General features: G+C 44.0%; 1 protein-coding gene across 8 annotated transcripts in view; it reads left to right on the top strand.

The window, feature by feature from the left end:
- The first annotated feature begins 1,115 nt into the window (after positions 1–1,115).
- Positions 1,116–27,531, top strand: part of Irag1 (inositol 1,4,5-triphosphate receptor associated 1) — a 118,725-nt gene continuing 92,309 nt past the window's right edge. For 6 of the 8 annotated variants that reach the window (XM_034636610.2, XM_034636607.2, XM_034636609.2 and 3 more), the window contains exon 1: positions 1,451–1,530. The gene's annotated coding sequence lies outside the window, so the exon portion shown is untranslated. Of the gene's footprint in view, positions 1,531–12,874; positions 12,948–27,531 lie in introns of all 8 variants that reach the window. The other 2 variants (XM_071616389.1, XM_027942254.3) reach the window with 2 other exon arrangements.

Consider the following 27,531-nt stretch of genomic DNA (forward strand, 5'->3'; position numbering starts at 1 on the left):
CCCCAGTTTCAAAAATATAAAATACAGTTACTCATGAGGGTAACAGGCAGAATGACTGCACCTCTACCAGGATATCTTTCATAACACCCAGGAAGGGAGAAAATCCAAGGCTACACATTGAAGAAAGCCTGGGATGGAGGCCAGGTGGGCCAGGCTCAGGGGATAATGCCTGCTGTCGCTGGGGTGACTGGCCTGTGGCCAAGAGCTGGGAATGGGGACTGTGCAGGTCCTGGCAGACTTCACCAGGAGGGCTTGAAGCTATGAGCCTCAGAGCTCCCATCACTAATTCTCTTGTTCATGACTGGTGAATGTTTTCTGGGGTGGCCAGTGAAGGCCCAGAGATAGGATTTCCAGATTTAGCAAATAAAATTATAGGATGCCCTATTAAATTTGAACTTCAGATAAATAACATACAGTCTTAATATAAGCATATCCTATACAATATTGGGACATACTTCTACTGAAATAATTATGTGTTGTTGCTGTGAGATTCAAATTTAAGTGGTTGCCAGTCTTGCAATAATCTGGCAACATGACCCAGAGCTTCTTGGTGTTTCTTTTAATCGCAGGAGGGAGTCCCCTTGGGGTCGTTCTAAACTTAGTGCTCCCTGATCTTGACCTTGAATGGGAAATGCACCTGAGGAGGGAGAAGAGTGAGTGTGGAAGGCTGGAAGGGACTTCCAGCAGAGATGCAGCCCCTCCTCACCTGTGCCCGGGTAGGTGCAGCCCATTCATGCTGATGTAGCTCTTGAACGTATCTCATTTCATGCCCCCAGGGAGCCAGTGAGTTAGGCATTTTCACTATTACTCCCACTTGAGAGATGAGGAGACTGAGGATCCACGATGTTAAGATCACAGGGCTGTTAAATGGAGGAGCAGGGACTGGCCCTTGGGGCCAATGCCAGGTCTGAATTTAGCAGAATCTCCTAGTCCCTTGGCTCTGGTAATCCCAAGGGTTTAAGGTAGGAGCAACTCCCGCTCCCAAATTCCTGGGACAGGAAACAGTCTCTCCTGGCGCTGGGCCAGGGTCTTATCCCAGCTCACTTGCTTGCCAGAGAATCCAGGCTGGGAGGCGGGTCTGCAGAGTCCCCTTAGTCCCTATCTGACCAGGACAGTGTCCAGCAGCATGAGCTACCCATGGGCATTTGCCATCTGCTGTGTGGGTGCCATGGGAGGGGCCTGGGGTTAGTGGCTACCTCACAGGCCCTGCCTGCCCAGAGCCCTGAGCGGAAGGGTGGGCATCCCCTGCCTTTAGACCCCAAGAGCCAGGCTGCAGAGGAGCTCTGGCTCCAAGTCCCAGCCCCTCTCAGAGGAGGCGGGCGGCCCTCTGCAGCCAGCGGCTTCTCAGCTCGGAGCTCCAAAGCCAGATGTAACATTGACCTTAAATGGTAAAAGCTCCCCAGAGTGAAGAGAGGCTGGCCAGAGGAGGAAAGGGGAATAACTCAGTTTTAGGTAAGTCACTGCTATATCCTAGAATAACCTGCCTCTTCAGCTGAGAGGGAAGCAGAGGGAAACTTCTCCTCCTTAAAGGTACAGGGTGCTGGGAGGGGGCGCTGAACTTGGACTTTCCAGGGGAGCTGGCTTTGTTGGGTGGTATTTCAGCTGAGCGTTTTTATTGTTGCTGTCTTAAGCCTTAAATAAGAAGTGAACCTTGCTGGTACTAACTTAGCTAAATTATGCTCCTTTGGTTAGCTGTTGGAAAATATGCACATGTTGGGGTGAGGATGTGACTTCTTACTAGAGATTCCCATTCCAAGCTTTCGTGTGGGCCCCTTTGTGGAAATAGAGGGGGGTTTTGAGGTTATGCAAGACTGCCAAGCAGGGTTTTCTCTCCTCTGTGTTTCCTGTGTCTCTCCTCTGTCCTCCTGTGCCCCTTTGTATGTGAATTCTGAACTGGCCCATTTTACCTCCATCCTTGGCCCTGTGGCATTTTTGTCCCTGACCCTCCTGTCCTTTGTTCTGGTCACTGCCCCTGCTTTTATCTCTGCCCCATCTCTCCTTTTGTCTCCAACTCTCCCTGCCTCCCGTGCCCTTTCCCTGTTCCTTAGAGAAGTACATGTGTCTGGGCCTGTGCCCTGGCCCCGCTCCCTTCCAGGGGCCCGTGTTGAAGCTGTTCCTAGAGTGAACTGCACTCAGACTGGCTTTCTGCAAAGGGAAAGCCTGGGGAAGCCAGAGGCCAGAGAGAGGCCCAGCGGCCCCATCCCTCCTGCGCATTAAACAGTTGTAAAAGCTGGAGAGGCTCTGCAGTTTGCGTAAACAGCAGCGCAGGTCCTGGACCCCTGGCTGGCGCTCCCAACTGCCAGAGCTCCAGCTGCTGTTCGCTTACACTTTTCAGGCAGCTCTCTGGAGTGGCAGGGGAAGTGAAGCAGCCCCAGGGCTTGTCTGAGCTGGGTGTTCTGCAGGGAAAAGGAGGAAGCTGCCCAGGTCTGCTAGGCTGGGGGTGCCAGGGAGGCAGAACCTGCCAAGGACAGTGTTGCCCCTATCAGGGGGTGCTGATGGGCCTGTGAGGCAGGTGGAGCTACCTACCCCTTACCCCAACTCTTTTACGGAGGAGGAAACTCAGGTTAAGTGACTTGACCAAGGTGATACTACCAAGAAAGAGCAGTTAGGACTTGAACCCTGGCCTATGTGATTCCCATCCCAGTGCTCCTGCTCCTCAGCACAACTGAGTGTCCCCAATGGTGTATTGTAATTTTTTACCTAATAGACAAAACAGTTGTCATTGTCATGTTTGTTTGGTCCACAATTCAGTGGTGTGTGTGTGTGTGTGTGTGGTGTGTGTATGTGCATTGGAGGTGGCTGTTTGTATTCACAGCTGAGGTCCCTTCCTCCACGGTTGGTGGTAAGTGAGGTGTTTCTATGTACTCTCTAAGATCATCTGGGAAGGACAACTCCATTCTAATTTCTACAACATGATCAATTATCCTCATAAGCATATTTTTTTTTGTGGAGAGAAGAAGCAAACATGTATGCAATGAACAACTGCTCTGAGCCCTTTCCATATACCATTCCCACAACCCTACAAGGCAGGGATTATTATCACCATCTTCATCTTATAACTCAGAGAGATCACACAGTAGGCATGTGACCCCAGACAGCCCATCTCTGGAGGCTCTGGTCTTGACCACCTCAGCCTTGTTCACCTCTACTTGGCTCCATTTCTGAGAGGACAGCGGGAGAAGCACAGACGCTCTTCCAACATACTGCATGTGAGGCTGTCACAGGTGGGGCCATGTGGCCCTTACAGCAATGCTAGCAGAGATAGATCTTTACTTCAGTTTTGCAGGTGAGGACACTGGGGCTGGAGGGGGTTAAGTGACTTTTCCAAGCTCACCCAGGCACCAAGCAGCAGAACAGATCTAAATAGTATCTTGGGTAAGTTTATTTAGGGCTGCATGACACTTTCTACTTGAAACTGAATTCCAAAGGGGTCCCAGGGCTGGTTCTGGGATGAAGGTTTCTGCAAGCATGAAACGCCTTACCTGAGCTGCCCGGATGGTTCTCTGGTTTCCAAACAGAATGCATGTCTTTCCTCTTCACCTTTGTAATGAAGATGGATCACACCCCCAGCAGAAGCATATGATAAGTGCTTGGGATCAATTATTTTTGGTTGAATAAATAGACACAATGATAATAAAATGTGTCCTGGTTAATGAAGGTCCTGGGTTTATTAAGCACATGTTCCTGATGATCAGATTCTTGTAGTCTGGTTTGAAGGGATGCAAGGTAGGGTCTCTAATTATCCACCCCATCCTGCCACCTCTGCTGCATGGCCCCACAGAGACACTGGGCTGCACCTCACCCATCCTCACTGTGGCTTCACGGTCAGCAAGATTCTGTTTGATGCCCAAGAAGGAACAGAGGCCCATGTGGATGGAGGAGAGAGAGCTTTGAGCTGTAAGACTCTGCCCCTGCACCTTCAGGAGCTATTTGAGTGAGAAGAAGGAGATGGAGAACTGAGTTCTGGTGTAGTGAATGCAAAAGGAAAGAGGGGAGAAAACTGATATTAATTGAGCTTCTACTTTGTGGCAAGATCTTTTATTTAATCCTCTGGTTAGAGTTAAGGATGCCATGGTTCAAGGAGAGGCACACAGCTGCTGGTGGTGAGCAGGGATTCCAGCTCAGGCTGCCTTGGTTGGCACTTTCTGTGTTAGATGTCACACTATAATTAGGGAATCGGGTCTCAGAGGCAATTATTGAGTGTCACAGACCAGATCATGGAAGAAGCAAGAATAGAAGGAAAGGGAATATCATGCTTGCCTTGAGAACCTTGAGTTCAGATGACAGCTCAGGGCAACCTCCTCATCTGATGAACCTTTAGACCTAGACTTAGCAGAGGTGACACCTGTTGAAACCTTGAAAGCCCCCACCTTTTCCTTCTCTGAGGGAGATAGAAATCAGGTGACAGTAAATTAGACAGACAGAAAGCCTTTTCCAGCCAGCAACAGATGTCAAAATGTTTGTTAAAGCAAGACTTAGTCAGTCTGCTATGCTGTTACATTCTTCCTAGTACTGTTTTTTAAATTCTAATTTTTATTAAATTTTTTTTTTCTGGTACCAGGGATTGCACCTAGGAGTGCTTAACCACAGAACCACATCTCCAGCCCTTTTTTTAAATATTTTGCTTACAGACAGGGTCTCATGAAGTTGCTGAGACTGGCTTGGAGCTCAGCCTCCAGAGCCAGTAGGATTATAGGTGTGCATCACCACATCCAGCTCACAATTTTTTTGGTCATAAAGTAACATATATTCCTTGCTAAACATTCTTGGAAAATGCAGAAATGATATAAATAAGAAACTCAGGATAAATATAAAGGGTTTAAAAACTTTCCAGAAAAATCACACCACTCAGGAAGATACTATTATTATTATGGTATGTTTCTTTCTTTAAATTTCTCTATACTTTACAAAACTCAGGTCTTATTGGCAACTTGATTTTGTAGTCTGCCTTTTAAAAACTGAACATCTAATCATAATCATTTTTCCACATCATTAAAGATTCTTCCAAGCATGAGTTTGCAATAGTTGTATAACATAGAGTAATTTTAGTTGTGTAACAGTTTGACCATTCTTCCTGTGGTTGGCATTTACAAATGTGGGTTTCCTTTGAGGACTATCTCACTGACACACACAATGTGACAGCTTCCCAATATTTGCAGCATTTGGGGACTCTGCTCTCAGAGGCGGGCTTGTGCCTCATGGCCATGATGTGGGCTTGTTCTGCAAGATGATTATAAGATGCTGGCCCAGCCTCAAACACCCAAAATCACACGGTAAGACAGTATTTTGTTTGAGTTTTCAGTCCTTCCTGTCAAGGACGAATTTTCTATTGGAGATCCAGTGACCAGCTGTTCAGTTTTTTCTGGGAATGAGAGTTGCCCCAGACTTTCAGTGCTTAAAAAAAAAAAAAATAGATGGCCTGGGAAGACTTGGAAGTTAGTGGCCCTCCCTTGAGCCCAGTGTTAACATCCTTCTGACACTTGCTTGTCTTCCTTCTTGGCATGTAGTCTGGTAGGCAATAGCAAGAATTTAATAACTGTTTTCATTACATTTATTTTTACCATAACTCTCTATTTGTAGTAAGTGGTACTGATTTTTCCATGTAAGACAGGGACATAAAGTTTCCTTTTTTTTTTTCTTGTAGGGCTGGGGATTGAATCCAAGGCCTTGCACATACATGCTAGGCAAGCAGTCTACCACCATGCTATATGCCTAGCCCAAAGTTTCCCTTTTAAATCAAGGTAGTGGTGATGTTAGCTAATATGTATTAAGTGCTTGCTGTGTGCCAGGTGCTGTTCTAAGGCTTTACCTGCAATAGGTCATTTAGCCCTCAAAGCAACCCTTGGAAGTAGTTACCAGCATTGCCCACGGTATACAGATAAGGAAACTGAGGCACAGAAAGAGGTAAGGAGCTTGCTCCACAACACAAAGCTGGTAAAAGGCAGAGCTGGGATTTCACTCTTGGCTTTCTGACTCAACACTAGTGAAATTAAAGGATATTAAATAAATAAGTATATAAGTGGAACACAGATGTGGCAAAAAATGTGAGAGCCGTGTGCAAGTTTAGGACACATGGCTTGGTGGAATTGGGGCATCAGTAAGAGGAGGGTGAGGGAAAAGCTGATTTGCCCCAGTAAAACCAAAGGAAGTTTAGAGACCCATGGGTTAGTGGGAGAGGTGGGGAGGGAGGAGGCCACATACTGCTCACAGCCCAGCTAGAAGAGCAGGATGTGGTCCCCAGAGTGGCTCTGCTGGGAAGGGACACAGAAGCTATAGAGAGTTCTGCTGCTGACAGGAGGATGTTTCCAGAGAACCCCAGGCCCCTGGTTCCTCAGGAGAAAGCCTGAAGACGCCCTTGGCTTTGCTCACACAGGTGTGGCCAAATATACACTGGAGCTGAGTGGGAAGATGGGCTTAGTGTCCAACAGCTCCTCCCTCGTTGCTGCCTCACGCAGGAGCCGTCACAGCTCCCTGGTGTAAAGTGTGGGCCCTGGACAGACCACGTCGCGCCATCACTGAGCAGCTACATACCTCAAGCTGCACCCATCTCTCTGAGACTCAGTATCCTCTCCTGTGATTCAGAGTCTACTTTGCATGGTTAAATCCCTTAGTCCAGTGTCTATTCTTGGCACCCAGGATACAACAATTATTATTATTCCTAGCATTCCTCTGTCTGCCACCAGAGTTTCCATCAAGGAGGCTTCTCAATGGGTTTGAGATTCTGACCACCCATAATCCTGGGTCTTACTTGTACCTCTATAGACATCCAAGGAGAATGGGGGAACTTATTTGCTAGATGACTGGCTTTTGGTATCTGATGGAGTCTTTAAAGAGATTATTTACCCAGTAAATAACCTCTTTGTTTACCTTATGTTTTGAGGCTTGTTGAGATTCAGGGACCAATACCCCCACATGACTGGAAAAACTGGGGTTGGGGAATGTGGGTCCATTGGCGGGCAAGCAGGCTTTCTAACAGTGTATTAAGCAGATGTATCCCCATTCCGCTGTGGTGCCCTGCGGTGGAAGCAGGGTCTTTTGAACCTGGGAGCATGAAGAAGCAGAGCAGATGGTGTGTTCCCTATGGAAAGAGCTGAACAGTTCACGATGATGTGCCCGAGGGTTCTCTCAGAACCATCCCTCTGGGTGGAGCCAGGACTATCACACTCTTGGGAAGTACAGTAAGGACCTGGTCCAAGGCCAGTTGCAAAGCAGTCTTCTCAGGTGACAAATACCTGGTGAGACTTGTGCTATATCCTAGTGAAAGATGGGAAGGGCTGAGGCCACAGGGTCCACCATGTGGAGTTCCAGCTCCCGCCTTTCCCACTTGAAAGAACCTCACCCTCTCTCCTCTGGAGATGCTGCTGGGGTGGGAGAGAGTTGTTTGGGGGCAGGCCTTCCTCAGACAACACAAGCACTGAACTGGAAAGATCTAGAATGATTACTTTTTTCACAGAAATTCTATTAGTTCCATTTCCACACAAGGAAGCAAATGATCTTTTAACCCCTCCTTCTAGGTTACTTTACATAAGTAAGTGAAGAAGACAGGGGAACAGAACCACAATTATCTGAGCACAATGTATGTGCCAGGCATTTTAGGTAAAATAATGCACTAAATCCATATGTTAGCTGTTAAGGTCCATGAGGTTGGGCTACTTATCCAGGACCACTAATTAGTAACTAGTAAGCGAAGAGTGGAGAGTTAAACCTACAATCATCAGGCTCCCAAACTCCCTACTCTTTGCATCTCTCTGTGACTTACACACTGGGCCACAGAACAGAGCGAGTAAGTCCAGCCCTTTGGTCCTGATCCTATAGGAACAAGGTCCAGGAGGCCCCAGTGCTGCCCAGAACAGAGGCTCTGAGCTCTTGGGACAGCTGCCCCCTAGGCCTGCTCTGCTTTGCATCTTTCTTTTGTCTTCTTTCAGTATGTGACAGTCTTTATCAGGTCTCATAAAACTTATTCACAAACAAGATCCTTCCTCTATTGAGAAGGAAAACACATCTAGTCATGAACTTTCTACTGACAAGAAATGCCATGCCCTATGTCATGAGTCTGAAATCATGGTCTGTGGCTCACCAAGGTCATAAATATTGTCAAGGTCACCTAAGGCAGTCAGGAGTAGTGGTTGAGCCGGGTTCAAATCCCAGCTTTACAATTTACTAATGAACAAATGATCTAACCTCTCTCTGTCTCACTACCATTACCTTTAAAGTAGGACTGAGGATAGTACTACGACTGCTCAAAAGATTGTCATGAAGATGGAATGGATCACTGTTTCTAAAGCACTTACACATGTGTCTTAAATAATAAAAATAATAATTATTACTATGTTTTATAATAATAATTATTATGATGATGATTGGGGTCTGGATGGACATCAGGCACATGGGCCCTAGATGGTCAGGTTTCCTGAAGGGCTATCTTGTCTTGATATTTTCAATCTCTTTGGAGAATGGCTTCCTGGTAGAAAGAATGTAATAGCTTCCTGGACTTCTTTCCCAGCTGAGGCCCAACTGATCCTAAGGTAGGTTAGAAGATGAAGAGGAAGCTGGGGCTTGTCATGAGGAAACTGGCTTCCTAAGGAGCATCACCATAGACACAGTTCTAAGTGTCTATGTGCCAATGTATTGTGGGAGATGACTGTGTTCATAATCAAAAAGCCTAGGAGATAGAGATTTCAGTTGTGGGTAGACAGTTCTGATGAGCCATCTCTTCCCATATCAGAGAGACTCCTCCAAAGCCTAAGAGAGGCATCTCTCTTCTTGGAAGTATAGATGAGCCTTTTCTTTTTCTGCTGTAGGAAAATACTCTAGAATTTATTTGGTGGTACCCACATGGCCTGTTCCCAGGTAGGACACAGAAATTTATTAGATTCTACCTTTGTTGGTTAAAACTCTTTGGTTACCAAGTATCAGAAACCTACACTGGCTAACTCAAGAGAAAGTTTTGATTTTTGGAAGGTATTCCAGAGACTTCAAGAATGAAGTAGTCAGCCAAGCCTCAGGAAGGCAGGACCTAGAGCAGCTCAGTCCGCAATGGGAAGTTGCCAATAGTTTCTCTGGAGCAGAGAGCTTCAAGTTTTTGTTTTTTTAATGATGCATCTTATTTGTTTAAAAAAATTAATCATGCATTCAAACGAATGTATATTGGTTTCAATTTATAAAATATTTTATAAGACATAAAACAGAATTTTTTTAGAATGAGAAAAATAAATAATATTGAAAATCATGACTTTTTTTTTTAAACAATGCCAATAATTTTTCTGCTTTGCCCAAAGTAAGAGACATGTGATAAATCCTGCTTCATTATTTTGAAAATCTTGGTTTGGCACTTTGGATAACCCCTGGTTTTAATAACTGTCATGGCTGAAAGAGACACTTTGTCAGTCAAGTTCCCAGCAAGGAACCAAATCCAAGTCAGATGGCTCAAGAGACTTTGACAGTTGACAGAGGTATGGGAGCCAACAAGGGATGATGCCCAGAAGCCCCAAACTAGCAACAGCAGGAAGTATTACCAGCCCCACTGGGAAGGCAAGAGAAAGACACTGTGTTACCAGAAGCCAGTGAGTTCTGGAGCCAGGGAAGAGGGTTTCTCTAAACTAAGCTGTGGTTATGGAAGAATGCAGGCCCCCAGACCTCCTGCCAAAGATGTAGTGCTAAAGCAAGGAGGGACAGCAGGAAAGCCCCAACCTCCCTCTCCTCCAATCCTGCTTGTCCATTGGTCAAACTCAGAGCGCCAGCAAGGAAGGCCAGGTGGTACGTCCACAGGTGTCATCCTGGAACATGGAGAAGGGGGGGTGGCTCTCTGACAGGGCAGGCAGAGAGAGAGGGAGGGAAAGTAGAGAAAAACCAGCTCATGTGGAAGATGCTAAAATTTCTGAACAAGATGGTAAAATTTCTTATTTTATCCACCTGTTTGTAAAAATTTTTGAGGTTGGTTGTCATTTTAGCACCAGCGCCAGTATCTTCACTCCCCTGTTTTGGCAGGGAGTCTTTTAAGCCATTTGCCTGTTCTGGAGGTTGGTTTGATTAAAACTAGGTAAATATATTTCACTAATCCATTCACTTACATACAGACTGTGTCACCCTGCATTAAAAGCAAACGAACACATAGGAGCTGTATCAGTGGCTCCACTGTGGATTTCCTTCTGAGACCTTAGAATGTCTCATGAACTGGACATGAAAGTGACCTCTCAACATATAGAGTGAATAAGGGCACCATTGCCAATGTTTTCATTAAATATTAAGCAAGTTTACTTTTGTTTTTATTTTAAGATATATATATATATATATATATATATATATATATATATATATATATATATAATTTTTTTTAATGTGGTGCTGAGAATGGAGCCCAGTGCCTCTAAAGTGCTAGGCAAGCACTCTACCACTGAGCCACATTCCCAGCCCTTTTTTTACTTTTTAATAGAAATAGCAGATTGGAATTTTCTTCCTACATTTCACTGAACCATCTGTATTCCTTGGCATATAAACTCCACTATGCAGATCACTGCTCAGTGGCACAGGTCTAGCTTGCCCAGGCTCCAGTGGCTCATAATTTCTGTCCTAGTTCTCAGGAAAAAGATCCTGATATACCTAGCTTGGAATTAATAGCCATGGTCAGTGGTCAGTATCATAGGACACAGATGTGGCCATGAGGATCATCCCTGGTATATAGGGGTTTCTTCTAAGAAGGGGAAATTTCTAAAAACAAAAGTGTCTTCAAAGGATGTCATGACCTGTTAACTTATAACAGCCCTTCTGTCCTGCCTCCTGGAGGTCCAGCAAGCCCCCCAACTCCTCAGAACATACACAGGAAACCTCTTGTGTTATTTCAACAAATAACTCATAGTGTTCATTTGTGTGTGGGTTTCTCACCTGTGAATACATTGGAGCACAGCCTTATATGCTATTGTCTCTGTGTATGGCCAACATTCCCAATAGGTCTGGGATCCACAGGATTTTCCCTAATCTGGAGGCAGACTTTTTCTCAGCCCTGCTGGGCCTGGTAGAGGAAAACATGGTTGCTGATGGACCTCAAGCATCTGGTGCATTAGATTCCCAAATACATGGTAAATTATTCCTATATCATGGTTCCTACAATTGGAAAGCACAAAAGTTGCTTCCTCACGCAAAGAAAGATTAACTTTTCAGAGGCCTGGAAGGGAAGGTTCCACTGCTGAAATCTGTCAGAACTTGTTTCACATGATAATAACAAGAGTAATAATACTGTATTGATGATTATTACTATAACAGCTATCCTTTATTGAGCACCAGCTAAAAACCACTTTAAGTGCTTTACATATATCATCTCATATTTTGCAACATCCTCAGAGATAGGCAGTAATAATATCTCTGTTTTATTGATGAGAAAAATTGAGGCTTCCTGAGGTCTAGCAATTCACTCGGGACCACACAGTTGGAATGTTCCAGAGCCAAGGCCTTATTGACTTTGGTGCAGAGTACAAGAGAAATTTGCACTTGGGAGTTTACCAGGCCAAGAGCGAGTAGAGTCTGGGCCAATAAAATTTCAGAAAAGTTAGATCATGATAGGCTTACAGAGAGGTATTAAGGGAAGCCAGCACCTGGACAGGGGTTCCAAACTTTAGGCCTGGCTCTCCCTCCAACTCATGCTGTGACTTCAGTAAATCAATTCTCTTTTCTGAGGCCTCATCTGTGAACCATTCATTCTCCAAGGCCCAGAAATTCACCCCAACAATCACATGACTGAGGCCATCCCAGAGCAATAATTTTACCAGACACTGGGTCCATGACAAGGGAGAGACTGCAGGTGTGTCAGAAGGGTCTCTGTAATTGTTCATACTGCAGTGTCTTGGGGACAGTTGGAACTGACATCAGGTCCAAAGCAAATGGAAGGGTTTGTTTTTAAGAAAGTATTTCTTGCTGAAGGGAATATCTACTCATTCTCTTTTTGGTTAAAGCAAGAGTCTCTTGATTCTTGCTTTAGACATTTACTGTTCAGATCAGAAATTATGGTCTTTTTTTTTTATTCGTTGTTCAAAACATTACAAAGCTCTTGACATATCATATTTCATACATTAGATTCAAGTGGGTTATGAACTCCCATTTTTACCCCGTATACAGATTGCAGAATCACATCGGTTACACATCCACGTTTTTACGTATTGCCATACTAGTGACTGTTGTATTCTGTTACCTTTCCTATCTATGGTCTTATTTTTGTCACTAACAAAGGCAGCTGCTAAAACCTGGTTGCTCTTCCCTGTGTGTAGGACCAGCTGCTTCAAGCCTCCAGCTCTGGGAGCAGATGGGTGTGCCTTCTGGAGTAGGTGGTGGGGACATTGACAGGGAGGGTCAGTGTCTTAGAAGGGATGACCATCATAGGCATCATAATTTGAGGGCACGGGGCTCCAGGAGGCCTTGGGTGCCCTTTGGAACTCCCTAAGTAGAGGAGATCTGATGAATGTGAGGACTCCCAGGAAACTACTCAAGCAGCTCACCAACAGAAGTGCACAGCACTTTCTCTGATCCGCCCTGGGGGACCATGGAGCCTGGTATCTAGGTAGCCTTTCATGAATTCTCTGGGTTTTAAAGTGTTAAGTGGCAGAACCACTCCTACCACCCCTTGCCCCATCCCTGGACTCCCACTAGTATTTTTATGGGTCCCCAGATATTTTTGCCTTCATGGGTCCCTTCCTCCTTATGAAAACACTAAAAATTTTATTTTATGATTGTGCTGGTGGGAAGATAAATATACTAGCATTACTTATTAAAATGCTTTTCTTTGACCTAAAAGCTTGTTTGTTTTTTGTTTTTTTCCTTCAAATTTTGGAATTGAAACATTTTCATGGGTCCTCATCCCTGTTCCTACTGCACATTGGATTGACAGCCCTATCCCTGCCAGCTTACTTTCCAGAGTGTGTTGTCTAGGAACCAGCAGCATCAGCATCAACTGGAAGCAGGTTAGAGATGCAAAATTCCTAGAGCTGCCTCAGATCTTTTGCATTACACCCTGCACCTTAACCATACCCCAGCTGACCATCTGCACCTTACAGCTGGGACTTCACTGCCTATACACTGAGCTCTGGTATACTGGGAAGACCTGGATCACAGGACACAGGTTGTTCCACCAAATTATAGCAAGAAGTTTCATGGTAGAGCATCCTATATGGAAGACATGTCCATCATTAGATGGCTATATAAATGCCAAGAATTCCTGTCTGCCTCAACCCTTCTCTTCCCTTACTCAACCAATGTTCTCCCAGTTTCCCTGACCCCAGGGGAAGGAGTGAAACCCAGGAAAAGTGAGACCAAGGGGAGGGAGCAATTCTCCCAACTAATCTTTCAGTTTTCCCACAGTATGGCCTCCAGAGCCATCTCTGCAGAGAAGGAGAGGGATGCAGGAGGCACCAGCTCTCAGGGCTTTCACCCAGAGGTGACATGGTCTATTGTCCAGAATTAGTCATGTGACTCCAGGCTGTTACCACTCTACCTTCTCACTTCTAGATGGCCTCCAACCATAAAGGGTTTAGGACACCCAGATTGATCTCCACTTTGAGATACTCCTTGAAAAAAAACATGTCTGGTCAAATAAGATTGGAAAACATTGTATCTTGTTGCTCATTCCTGGAGATTTATATTGCAGGTTTGCTTCATAAAGGCTCTGAGTTGTCCTGCAGGACAGAACCGTCTCACATTGATATCTCCAAATGCAGTGATACACAACCTTTCTTTTCATAGCTCCTAACAACATCACTAGAACTAGGGTTGTCTAGAACATGCTTTGGGAAAAGCTAACTGGGGCATTTGTGCTTGAGTGGATGTGGGGTGGATCTTGCAGCATCTAGAGAGTCCTCCCCATGTGCAGAACTGCTAAGGAGGCTCTAAGTGAGCCTGGTCAGCCCCAAAAGCTTCTCCCTAGGAAGCAGACTGTGGGCTGAGGTGGAGAAAGCAAGGGCTCTGATGGCTTTCATTTCCCTCTTGGCCATCTATCAGATCTGTTATCTTGGAGAAGTTATAGCTCCTCATTGAGCCTCACTTTTCCTTTTCACAAAATAACACCTACCTCACAGGAAAGTAAGGGGATTGAGTAAACATACCTGAAGCATCAGGCACACAGTGTGTCTTTGCCGAGTGGGAAGTTGCTGCTATTACCTGTTGTCTTTTTTGCTTGTTTTATTCTTTACCTCGCATGGTCCCAGGTTGATGTAGGAGACGAGGATCAGAAGTCTCCAACAGGAATGCTGGACACAGCTCCACCATGTCAGGTTTTGTGCCTCTTTTCTACTCCAAAGAGGTCAGGGGTCTCCTTGGTCCAAGGGATAGTTTCCTCCTAAGAAGGTAAAGGGAACATTCTCATGATGAATGAAAGACAGGAGAAAATTCAGAGAGTTAAGGTTGAGCTTGGGGGACAGGTTCAGATTTCCCTTCCTATTGACATCAAAAGGGAGGTTTACCCCAGGATTCCAGAAAGGAACAAAAGACTCCCCAAAGGCAAAAGTCTCTTTGCTTTGGGCAAAAATCTGCCTCAGGAAAAACGCTTTGATTCTAAATGAGGTGCCAACTTACAAGAATATATTCAGAAATCTTGACCAGTCACCCAGCAAGGGCCATTTGTAAGTAATGGTGGATCCTAGAATAGATTTCTGAAGGTGATCATTTTCAAATGACCTTGGACAGACAGCAAATGGAGAGAAGGCCATGATGGTAGTGTGGAAAGGGAATGGGGTTGGGGGTGTCAGACTTGGCCCAACCTTTAATGGCTGAGACCTTGCCAAGTCACTTTACCCCCCTGAATCTCAACCTCTGTTTCTGAAAACAGATATAATAGTATGCCCTGCAGTGTTGTTGTTGGAGTAAATCCAATAGTGGACATGAAGTAGCTTGGGCCATGGAAAGCTCTAAACACAAGAGGTTAGTATTGAAAACCAGGAGTGTCCTTTAAGGTATGCCAGGAGGGATGATGGTTAAGGTGAAATAGCTCCCTCTAGACAGCCTTGAACCCTTCCTCTCCAGGTGAAGTCAGCTAAGTAAATCCAGTATGTTGGCGAGAAATGGAGACAGCAAGAATAAGCAACTTCCTGGTAAACAGAATTTCCACATGATACAAATGGGTGACCCTACTCCTAGATATATATCCCAAATACTTGGAAATATGTTTTTGGTCAAACAAAAACTTGTATAATAATGTTTACAGCAGCACTATTCACAATAACTAAAAGGTAGAAAGAACTCAAATATCTAACACCTGATGAGTGAATAGGCAAAATGTGGTGTATCCATACCACAGAACTTTATTCATCTAGAAAAAGGAATGAAGTTCTGATACAATGCTACAATGTGGATAAAACTGAAAAACATTATCTAAATGAAAGAAGCCAGACACACACACACAAATTACATATTGCATGACTTTGTTTATCTGAACTATTCAGAACAGGTAAATCTATATATAGAGAAAGCAGTGGTTGCCAGGGACTGGGTGTAGGGAGAAGGGAGAGTGACTGCTTACTGGACATGAGGTTTCTATTTGGGCTGATGGATAGTGCTGATAGGTGCACAACATTATGAGTAAGCTTAGTGCTGCTGGATTGTACACATTAAAAAGGTTAAAATTATAAATTCTATGTCATGTGTATTTTATCAAAATTTTAAAAAATAAGGTTCCTGGTAAAGAGAAAATATGAACAAAGGATTGCTCCCATTGCTCAAGTGTTGAAGGAATGGGGTGGGGGATGCAGAGTTGTCTGCTGGAAGATAAGGACTGATCTAATAGAGTCACCAAGGGCCTATGGGGGCAAATCCAGTGCAAAGGCCCCAAGGGGATCTGGAAATGAGTAAGACATACTTCTGTTCTCAAAGTGTATATAAACGACCCTCACATAAGATAGACTGAGTGGTACTATACATAAAAGTTCAAGACAGGGAGGCATTTCTTTGTCTGGGGTCATTTGTAAAATCTTAGAAGAAAGTTGAATAGGTGGAATTTGGGCAGATAGGTAAGAAAGAGGCATAAGGTCTTTCAGGGAAAGGGCGAGGCATGAGAACATGGAGGGAGTGTTTCAGAATGGGAGTAGTTTGATATAAATGGGGTGCAGTGTGCCTGAGGCTGACAGAGATGGTCATGGGAGAGAAACTCTTGGAACAATTAGGGTCAGATTGTGGCAGGCTTTGCAGGTGGAGCTGAGGAACTTAGGACCTTGATGTCTAGGTAGATAGTCAGGAGACTATCTAGGTGGAGACTTTGGAGGTGAAGCTGAGGGAGTCAGGACTTCTCCAGGCAGTAGGGAGTCAAGGAGTCCTCTAAGCCAATGTTTGAGAGCAAGCAGTGTGGTAGAAGATGGATGATGAATAAAGGGAGAGAGGACAGGGAGTTGAGCTGTGGTTTCATCTCTGTGGGGGTAAGGAGGGCCCCACCAGAGAAAGGGCAGAAGGAATGGGGAAGGTAAAGCAACTCTCTTGAACTGTGCATTAGCCAGGATTCTTGTTTGCATGGACCAGAAATAGATGCAAATTATATTAGAAAATTATCAGAATTTTCTGGGTCACATAGTTGAGAAGTCTAGGGCAATTTCAGATTCCTGCAGCAAGAACTGCCCCAAAAATTCCAATAAAAGTTACCAGATTGAATTTGTTGGTTTGTTGACTTGCTCTGAATGACATGCTCATCCTTGATTAATCACCAGAGCCAGGGGTCTGGGGTGAGTTGATGGACCAGTCCTGTGTCAGTGGCACACTCCCCTAGCAGGGCCAACTGCCTCTATCCAAGCACAAGAATGTCGAAGATGCTGCTGATACGAGGAGGGGGACTGGACACCAGATGGGCAAGAGCTGCAGCTGTCCCCACAGTTCACCAGCTCTATGCCAGCAGTTGAAACATTTGATTCATCCTCTAAGCCAGTCTGAAATAGAGACTGTTACCTCTGTTTTTACAATGGAGCGAACAGGCATAGATTAGCTTGCTCCTCCCTCTGCCCCTCACATCCAGAACTTTCTATCCTGGGGTACTGGAATTTCTTAAGGAGGCAAAGTAAGGCCAATGAGATGCAATACAAGGGTCACAGCTAAGAAAAGTAGAGCTGAAGCACAGGGTCATAAAGATCAAATCACTTTTCTCTGGGCTACAGACACCAAACTACATTTAAATCAGAAAATCCACACAGGGGCTATAAATCTCAAGCACTTAATTGTTAGAAATTAGAGGTCAGTCTCCCAAGAGGCAGAGGGATACTTGTTCTGCATCACTCCTGCCCTGTGGGCAAGGCAACCAGGAATCATGGTCCCTGGGCGATGGGGAGGAGGGGAAGTATGAATTTCCGAGTTTGCCCAGAACAAAGATGGCTGCTCAAAAGCATTCAGTGCAGACAAACTCAGGGAAGACTCAGCTTCCCTGCCCTTAGGAAGGCACTATATAACAGGGCAAAGGGCACTGCTCAGTCCTGGGGAGGAAAGGACACTCTGCACAAAGAGCACATTATGAGGAGAGGCTCTAAGGTGTGCACGGAGTAACATGTCTTCTTTATGAGCAAAGATCCAGGGATCCCGGAGCAATTTATCTAAGAAAGACCAGACCCTTGGGGAATGGCTCCCTTTAGCATCCTGAACAGGCCAGAGGCTCACGGATAACCCAGGTGACTCTACTTCTCCTATCTTCATTTTTCCTAATTTTTAAGTTGTGACTTAATTAGGAATTAAGACACAACTCAATGACAGAGCTACCCTGGCCAGTTCTCCAAGGGGTTGTTTCTGCCCTTCTAAGCCATGTGCCAGGTTAAAGTCCTCTGACTTGGTAACAGCAGGCATCAGGCATAAATTTCAAGAACTTCCCACATTTGGGAAGCAGTGCATGTGATGCAGAGCAGAGAAGGAACCGGCAGGAGCAAACAGAACCAAGAGGACATCTGGGTGGCCCAGATCGAAGTTGAGGTCTGACAGGCATACTGGGTAAACAGGGATGTCTTCAAAATGCTAACATTCCCAGAGGACAGGCCCAGCCCAGGATGGAAAGCAATTTTAGATGCTGTGACTACTATTTTTGGAGCCTGAATCACATTAATTCACTACTGCTCCAAATGGTGGGCAGCCAGGGAGACCTTGAGGAACCCAGGGACTGTTTCCCAGCCCAGTGGGGCTACAGCCTTCCCAGACTCTGCAGGCCAGTGTCCAGGCCTTCTGTGCCCAGGTTGCTGTGCATTTCCTATACATATGCTGGTACCCCGTGCCCAAAGCACCCTCCATCGATGTCTCCACAGAGAATCCTTTCCTAGTTCATACGCAGAGGGTGAACTGCCATCTTAGGACGGGCTTCCAGGCAATCCCAGGAATATCGTTCATCTTGTACTCTAGCTAAGTCTGGAGTTAGAAGGGGGACCAGAGCAAGAAATATCCAAAAACTTCTCTGGACTTCTCAGAGTTGGTTGATTGGCAGGGATCCTGTACCGTGAGGGAAGTGGAGTTACTTATGAGCTGAAATTCCCTTTCACATGCCGGTCAGCAGTAGAGGATCCACAAAGGCAGGAGAAAGGGGCAACATGTGATGTCTTTTCTGGCTACATCTGGAGGGGATGAACGGAGCAGGGAACAGAATGTGTTCTGGGAAGTTTCCAGCCGAAAGCCCAGAGGAGGAGCACTGGTGTGCTTGCAATAGGTCACATTCCTGTTTCCAGTTGAGTGCTCACTGATGAAGGGAAAAACGCATTGGGAATCTCTGGATTGTGGGATGAATCCTGTCCTTGGCCTCATTTCATAAAGACTTCAGGGTGAGAACTACAGGATGCCATCCCCATTGGTACCCATACTTGTGAAAACATGACATCAACTCGAATGTCTTTGCTGGCAGAATTCTAAATGCCTTAGATAAGCAATGGTGCACCCCACGAAAATGACTCTGGTTTGGGAAGTGCTGCGTTTGCGTGTGTGTGCGTTCACGCCTGGGACTATGCTCACGCATGCGTCTGTGTGCTGCCGCAACATCTTGAACTGCTGCGTGACGGTTAGCACTGTGTCACTGAGTACATCTGGACATGGCTGTCACTGCTATACCTCTTTCTTCTGAGCTAAGCAGCCTCATCAGCCAGGTTGACTCCATTGCACATTTTGTAGGTGAATATTCACTCAGTGAATAATTCTCGCTAAATGCGAGAATGGATAAGTGATCTGTACCTGCATAGTGAGTTTCTTTCTTTTCTAGTGTTTTCTCCTTGGGTCCACGAGTCTGTCTCTCTGAGACTGTGTTCCTTGTCCCTTCATCTCATACTATTTCTTTTAGTCTTTTTATTGTTTCCTCCTCCTTCTCTTTTCCCCACATGATCCCATCCTAGACACAAACTCCAAGTCTTTTTCTCATGTGTTCTCCTGTATTATGTATACTCAGAGATTTTAGAAATGGAAGGAAACTTAGAAATCATCTAGCTTAATTTTCACCTTCTATGTTTGAGAAAATGGTACCCACAGAGGTCACAATGTGGTAAGGATGAAACCTAGCGCTCTCTCTCTCTCTCTCTCTCTCTCTCTCTCTCACTCAGAAGGTTTATTTTTTATTTAAAAAAAAAACTTTATTAAGATGTAATTCATGTATGGTATATCTCACCCATTTAAAGTGTAGAATCCACTGTTATTTTAGTATATTTGGAGGCTTATGCAACTGTCATTACTATCTAATTCTAGAACATTTTTATCACATAAAAAGAAACCATGTGCTATTAATAGCTACTCTTCTTTCCCCATCCTTCCATCCCTAAGCAACCACTAACTTTCTGTCTTTGTAGATTTCTTTATTTTGGACATTTCATGTTAATGGAATAAGGCAACATGTGGTCTCTTGTAACTGGCTTCTTTTACTTGACATAATGTTTTCAAGGTTCATCCTTTCATTCATTTCAAGGTTCATATTTTAGCAGTACTGTATCTTTTTTTTATAACTTTGCAATGCCATTGTAGAAATATACCACATTTTGTACGTCCATTGATGGACATTTAGTTTGTGTCCACTTTTTGACTATCATGAAAACATGCTGCTATGTGTGCTGTATTTGTGTTATTATGTGATCATACATTTTCATTTCTCTTGAGTATATACCTAGGAGAATCAGTGGATAATGTGGTAACTGTTTAATCTTTTGAGTTAATACCAAACTGTTTTCTAAATGGCTACACCATTTTACATTTCTATCAGCAATATATAAGGATTCTAGTTTTTCCACTTCCTTGTTGACACTTGTAATCTGGCTTGTTAATTTTAGCCATCCTAATGGGTGTGAAGTGGTCTTTCATTGTTCGTTTCAACTTGTACTTCTCTGATGGTACTGATGTGGAGCATCTTCTCATGTGCTTTTGACCATTCATATTCATTCTTTGATGAAAAGACTGTTCAGATCTTGCACCCATTTTAAAACTGAGTTGTCTTTTTATTACTGAGTTGTTAAGTTCCTTATTCTAGATACTGGTTCTTTCCTATATAATTTTTAAAAATATTTTTCCTATTATGTGAGCTATCTTTTCACTTGCTTGGTAGTATCTTTTGCATGGCAAGTTTTTTATTTTCTTGAAGTCTGACTTAGGTACTTTTTCTGTTGCTGCCTATGCTATGATTTTGTATTTCAGAAGGCATTGTTTAACCCAAAGACACAAAGATTTACTCATATGTTTTTCTATAAAAAAATTATACTTTTGGTGCTTCCATGAGGGTGTTTGATCTATTTGAAGTTAATTTTTGTGAATGGCATAGGAAAGGATCCAACTTTATCCTATTTTTGAATCATATCAATTTTTGTACCTAAAAATTTAGTTGTTCCCGAATCATCTATTGAAAAGACTATTCTTTTCCCACTGAATTATCTTGACACCCTTGTTGAAATCTATTGACTATACATGAAAGCATTTATTTATGGATTCTCAACTCTGTTCTATTGATCTATATGCCTCTCTGTATTATTAGAATAATATGTTACTATATCAATGCAGTTTTATGTAAGTTATGAAATTGGGAGTTTCAAATCATTCACTTTTCCTTCTTTTTAAAGTTATTCTTGGTCTCTTATATTTCCATATGAAATCAAAATTTTCTATATGTCATTTTTTGCCGAAAAAAACCCTTTTCTAACAAACAAAAAAACCAAAAAGGCAGCTAGGATTTTTGATAGGGATCATGTTGAATTTGTAGATCAGTTTGGAAAGTAGTGCCATCTGGGCAATATTGAGTATTCTGAACATGGAATGACATTTCATCTATTTAAGTCTTCTTGACTTTCTTTTAACAATGTTTCTGTAGCTTTCACAGTATAATTTTTGCATATATTTTGTTGACGATATTCTTAAGTAATTTATGCTTTCCAATGCTGTTTGAATGGAACTGTTTTCTTAATTTCACTTTCAGATTGTTCATTGCTAGTATATAGAAATATAATTGATTTTTGCTTATTGTATCTGGCAAACTTTCTGAACTTGCTTATCAGTTCTAATAGTTTTTGGGTGGATTATATCATCCCATCATCTGCCAATAGAGATAGTTTTACTTCTTCAAAGGTAGGTAGTAGTCCAGAGCATTCTTATTTCATTGGAAAGCATTGGAAAGATCCTAAAAACACCTTTGTTGTTGGCTAGGAAAACACTAAAGCAATTTTTCTCCAAAATTTATTGATCTTGATTCCAAAGATTAGGTGCTTAAAACAAACTATAATTTAAATATGATATGGCTAAGAAATTCTTTCAATAGCTGTATGAGTTTGCTAGGGATGTCATAGCAAATACCTGGTTTAAGCAACAGGAATTTATTTTCTAACAGTTTTGGAGAAGCCCAAGATCAAAGTGTCAGCAGGTGTGATTGCTCCAAGGCTCTCTCCTTGGCTTATTAATGGCCACCTTCTTGCTGTGTCTTCGCATGGCCTTTTCTCTATGTGTATACAATCCTGGCATCTCTGGGCATCTACACTTTCTCTTTTTATACGACAGTAGTCAGACTGAATTAGGGACCATTCTGATGGCCTGTTTAAACTTAATTTCCTCTTTAAAGGCCGTATCTCCAAATACAGTCATATTCTAAAGCACTGAGCATTAGGGTTTCAATGTAAGAATTAGGGTAGAAGGAGCACAATTCAACCCATAACAAAAATCTTCTAGTGTTCTTCTGAGATCTGAGTTCTGATTAGTTGCAGAATTTATGAAACAACACATATACTATGGCTGCTCAATGAGAGTGACCTGCAGCCATTGCTATTGTCCCTGAGCTAAAGGATCCTTGATATGGTTTTTGGTTTTGCATTTTCCTGGAGTTCTTTGTAGTCAGAGTCTACCCTAATGCCATATCAGGGAGGGCTGATGACTAGCCATCAGACTCAAACATGCACATGACATCTGGAGTCTCTATTTATACTGCCTGCTTTAAAAACCAAAGCAAAATCTCTCCAGATCCTACTGTGTAAACAGCCTGGGAACACATTTGCACAAGGACAGCTTCTATGATGAGAACTGTAAAGTTCAGAAATGGAAAATCTCCATGTATAACTAATTAGAACAAATTAAAAAATATAAATAAATAAAATAAAAATCAATAAGTTAAAAAAAAAAAAAAAGAAATGCAAAATCTCATTCCAATTTTGCTCTTTTGAGCTAAGGGTCAGTTCTGGGGATTAAAGATGTAAGTATCCTTGCTCTGCAATTCTTGTGGAAGCCAAAAGCAAATGTGGCTGATCTTAAGTGGTTGTCAGCGGGAACTGGGACTCTAGATTCCCCTCCAGTCCCAGAGCTCAGGAGTCATTCCACCTCAGCATGGAGTTATTTCCCTTTTTCTTCTGCTTGCTCTTTCAACCATTATTTTTAACTCTCTTGGCCTCTGGGTGTTTTTATTGACATATGGCCACAAGCCCTTTTAGGAAACAGGCAGTTATAAATCACCCACAAGGAAATTGATAAGAGTCAGTTCAATCTCTGGTAAAACTGATTTGCCCCCAGATAAGCAGGACTCTGCAGGCTCAGGATTTGGGCCCATGGGGGTGTCTGCAAGAGGGTAAAGGGTAAGGTGTTGGGGGAGGCCCTTCTGAAAAGGCAGTAGTATGCTCTGACTCCTGGGAGGCTGAACAAAAGAATGAGCTTTGACCTCCCTTCATCCATGGCTTCTTGTCCAGCCTCAGGGGAGAGCTCAGTGTTTCCATTTCACCCAACTAAGAGTTTTCCACATCAGTGGTTTCCTTATCTTCTGAGGATCTGCTTCAGGGCTAAAGTATCTTCTTTAAGCCTGAAGAAAGGACCATAGGAGGGAATCTCCATATTTGCTGAGGAGGGCTACAGTGTGTTACCACAGTGCAGAGGCACAGGAGAGGCAAGAATCTCTACCAAGCTGTTTGTTGTTTGGCCACTGCCTATGGTCACCAGAAGCTGGGGGAGGCTAGTCCCTTGACAAAGTCTGAAAGTCATTGTACAGAAGCTAAAAGTGAGGCCCAGAGAGGGATATAACTAGCCAAGGTCACAGAGTGGTTTCATAATCATCTCACAGAGAAATGGACTCATTGCTTTGAAATCCTAGTTCTCTTCCCAGAAGGAGTTTTTCTCAGAAAACATGAATTTATGGGTAGTTGAAGCTAAATAAATGTAACTCTCCAGAGGAGAACTATCAATCAGTTCGTTTATTAGAAATGGCTAGACCAAGTTGCCACTGTAAGGTTTATAGGGATCACTGAACCATTTGGACCATGCACACATGCCCTCTTAGAAAATGGGAATACACTAACCATCGAAAAAGACAATTTCCTAAAAGTCTCTTTATATTTTTATTTACTTATTTATTTTTGGTCCCTTCTCTATCAGGGAAAATATTGCAACTGCAAGGCCTAGGTTCCTGGGGTTGGGTGGTGGGAGTCAATGAGTCCCTGATGCACTGAGACCAGTTCTTCTCCTTCCCCAGGGCAGGAGATAGGCTCAGAACCAAGGCTCCATGATCCATGGTGAATGGGGCCCAGAAATCTGCCTGGCTCATAGCCTTCAGGAGGGCCAGAGCTGGAGAGAGTCCTTGGGTGGAGTCCAGGTTCATTGGCACTAATGTGAGACTCTACTCTGAGCCTGCCAACTTCTCTTGTTTATTCTGTAGCCACTAGCACCAAAGAACCCCATACCCCAGCATCACCTAGTGCCCCAGTTTCCAGAATCTTCCATATGCTGTCAAACCTTAATGCCACTCCTGCCTAGAGGACCATTTTCCCCACTTGTCTCCATGGAAGACTCTACTCATCCTTCAGGAGCCACTTCATCATTCTCACAACATGAACCTCTTCTTCCCACGATCCACAAATGCCTCATTTTAATTCCCATTTGTCCTTTGTTTTCCCAATTTCTTTAGCCCTGGCCCTCCAGAAGTCTTGCTTTAGGGGATCTCTGGAGATATATGCATTTAAACTAGATTGGAGAGTTATTTGCTTCAGTTCAACATTTGCTGACCCCTAATCATACATCAAGTGTTAAGGAAACAAAGGTGAGAAACACTGGTTTCTGAGGGAAGAGTACTAGTCTGCCATGAAGACCTTTGAGTGCTGTCAGCCAAGCGGAGACCAACCTGAAAACAAATAATTGCACTGTATTACAGCATGGTTGGTAAACTTCTATGAAAGGTAGAGATAGAAAATATTGTGGTTTTGTGGGTTAGATACTTTGTGCCTTAATTGCTCAACTGTCCTTCAGTATGAAAATATTGCTGTGGCAATATTCCAATAAGGATTTATTTACAAAGACAGTCAGTCAGTCATTCATATTTGGCTAAGAGGCCATTCTTTGAACTCTGAGCTAGAGGAATCTCATAATAATATAGGAATAATAATAATAATAATAATAATAATAATAATAATAATAATAATAAAAGCTACCATTCCAATAGTTACTTTGTGCTAGGCCCCCACTAGGCACTGCATAATACACTTTACATCCTATTTTTATTTGCAATTTGTGAGGATACTGAGATTCAAGATAAAGCTAGGAAATGGCACATACAAGGCTTAAGTCTCTGTTCCCGACTAAACTAGTTTAAATGTTGAAAGGAAATGGGACAAAAGGGGTGGATCTGGTGAGGATCATGAAATGGCTCTTGAAGGATGAGTAGAACCTTCCATGGAGACAGGTAGGGGAAATGGCCTTCTAGGCAGGAGTGGCACTGAGGTTTGACAGCACATGGAAGATTCTGGGGCACTAGATGGTGCTGGGGGGGTGCTAGTGGCTGGAGAACAAACAAGAGAGGTTAGTTTGTATGTAGATAGTAGAGAGTCTCATATGCGTGTCAATGAACCTGGACTTCACCTGCGGATCAGGGGTTCTCCAGCTCTGGTCTTCCCTGAGGGCTATTAGCCAGACAGATTCCTAGGCCCCATTCCCATATTCCAATTCAGCAGATGGGATGAGCCCAGGAAACTGTATTTTATCAAACGCTTCAGATAATTCTAGTCAGCAGCCAGATTTGAAAGTAAGTGCATGGGAAACCACTGAAATGTTTTAACTAGAGGAAAACATGACCACAGTTGTAGAGAGACCATTTCAGCTTCGTGAAAAGCTGGTTACTTTATTAGGAGAACCAGTCCTCCCCTGGGTCCTTTTTCTGGTTAATTATCAGCTCCTCTCATCAGAGGCAAAAGGCTGTAGCATGGCTAGATTTTGATGAGGAGGGAATTGTGGGCACCTGAAGCAGGAAGAGGTATCCGGAAAGCAGTAGGTGGAGGCCCAGCACCATCTATGCTGTCCCCTGCCTCCTGTCTTGGAGCTCCTGGACCACCTGGGCTTTCCAATCCTGCCTTAAAGCTGGCAAAGCTGAGCTGCTCCAAGTGTCAGCCCCAGCCTCAGAACCTGCTGGCCATACCCCAGACAGCACTTCCAAGGGCAGGCCCAAGGAGGCCTTCACTTTTCCCAAACCCTGCCAACCCGAGAAAGGGCCCCATGTGGAGGCTCCAGAAGGAGGGGTCAAGGAAAGGGCTCCAGAGGCAAGACCAAGAAAATAGTGTCCCAGGCCTTTGAGATCCAAGGTGACCCCAGAATTGCTATCTTTTTCTTAAAATTCTGCTCTATAACCATCCATGGTCATATTACAAATATTTATATTCCTCCCAATTCTATCCTATTGTTAATGAAAAAAGAAAAGAAGAGAAAGCAGGGAGTGGAGGCAGGTGTCCAGAGCCCACAGGCCACCCAGCTTCCTGAGGGATGGAAACTCCCAGTGTGTCCACAGAGGCATCGGGGAAGTTGTCCTGCAAAACACCAGAGACTTCCCAGGGCCTGTGCTCCTCAGGGCTGAAACTCAGCCTGGAAGGGGGTCTGCTGGCCTGCCTGCCCTCTCCACCATGTCAGCCACTGCAGAATTGCTGAGGCATCTCCTGCCTGGCCCGGACCATAACTGGCTTTCAGCTCTCATTACTCAGACTTTATACAGATAAGGGAAAAGTTCGTGATGTGACTCAGCTTAACACCCTGGATGAACCCTGTGATGTTTACCAGTTAACTGAAGTAGAGCTAGGCACATTGAACAATTGGCAGCTTAACAGAACAAATGTGGATCCGATGGTCAAGAACAGGCTCAGCCTCATGAACTCCTTCTACTCCTCTATCAGTATTTCTTGGAGGCGGGTGGTTATGGTTGAAGTGGTTGGTGATGATGTTTGGTTCTCTGATGCTCCAGAGGCCTCATCACGAACTATTGAGCAGAACCTGGGATTGAAGTCAGACTACTCTGAGCTTGAACCCTGTGTATAATATGTGCCTAATAATCATGATGCTTGGAGCAGATTACTTCACCTTTCTGAAGTTCAGTTTTCTTGCCTGTAAAATGGGAATTATGGTACTGTACAGGGCCGTTGTAAGGACTCGATAAGAAAAAGGATGGAAAGAGATAGGACAGCTGGATGACAAATATCTCTTCTCTCCTGAGATGCCTTGGAGTTACTCCCACACCCTCCCCACCTCTCCAATGGGGAGAAGCAAGTCCTCCAGACAGAAATTCTGTGTGGCTTCTTCCTCATATCAAGAAGCAGCCACAGTTACACAACACCCATTTCAGTGGCAGGATGCTGAAATGTAGGTGCCTCAGGCTCCTATTGGGAGGACCCTTCCCAGGTCCCTTTCTCCACCTCTCCTGGTCCATTTCTGAACACAGACTATGGTTCAACTTGTGTCTATCAACTTGTGTCTAAAGACTCAAATCCTGTCACACTGCACATAGAACTGAATAACCAAGGGGACTTCTCAATTTTACTTGAACACATGGCTTCATGTGCACACAGTTGCCATCTCACAGTCCCACTCAGGATCTATTGGAGAAGCAAAGACACTGGACAAGATCCACAACTGCCCCCACCTGACCACTGGTCTTGGTGGGTGAGGCTTCCTTCTTGTCCACACACTGGACTCCTCACCAGGGGTCCAAGCAGAGGCCTGCAAACCTATTCCCACAGCTGATACTGGCCTGGATCTCACCTTGGGGTAGCTCTTGGGGGAAGGTGAGTCAGAGCCCATCTCACTCACTCTGAGCTGAGGATATGTGGATAGTCAGTTCCAAGAAACAATGATGTTTGAAAATCACTTGGA

Source organism: Marmota flaviventris, chromosome 9 (genome assembly GCF_047511675.1).
Source record: "Marmota flaviventris isolate mMarFla1 chromosome 9, mMarFla1.hap1, whole genome shotgun sequence".
Taxonomy (NCBI): Eukaryota; Metazoa; Chordata; class Mammalia; order Rodentia; family Sciuridae; genus Marmota; species Marmota flaviventris.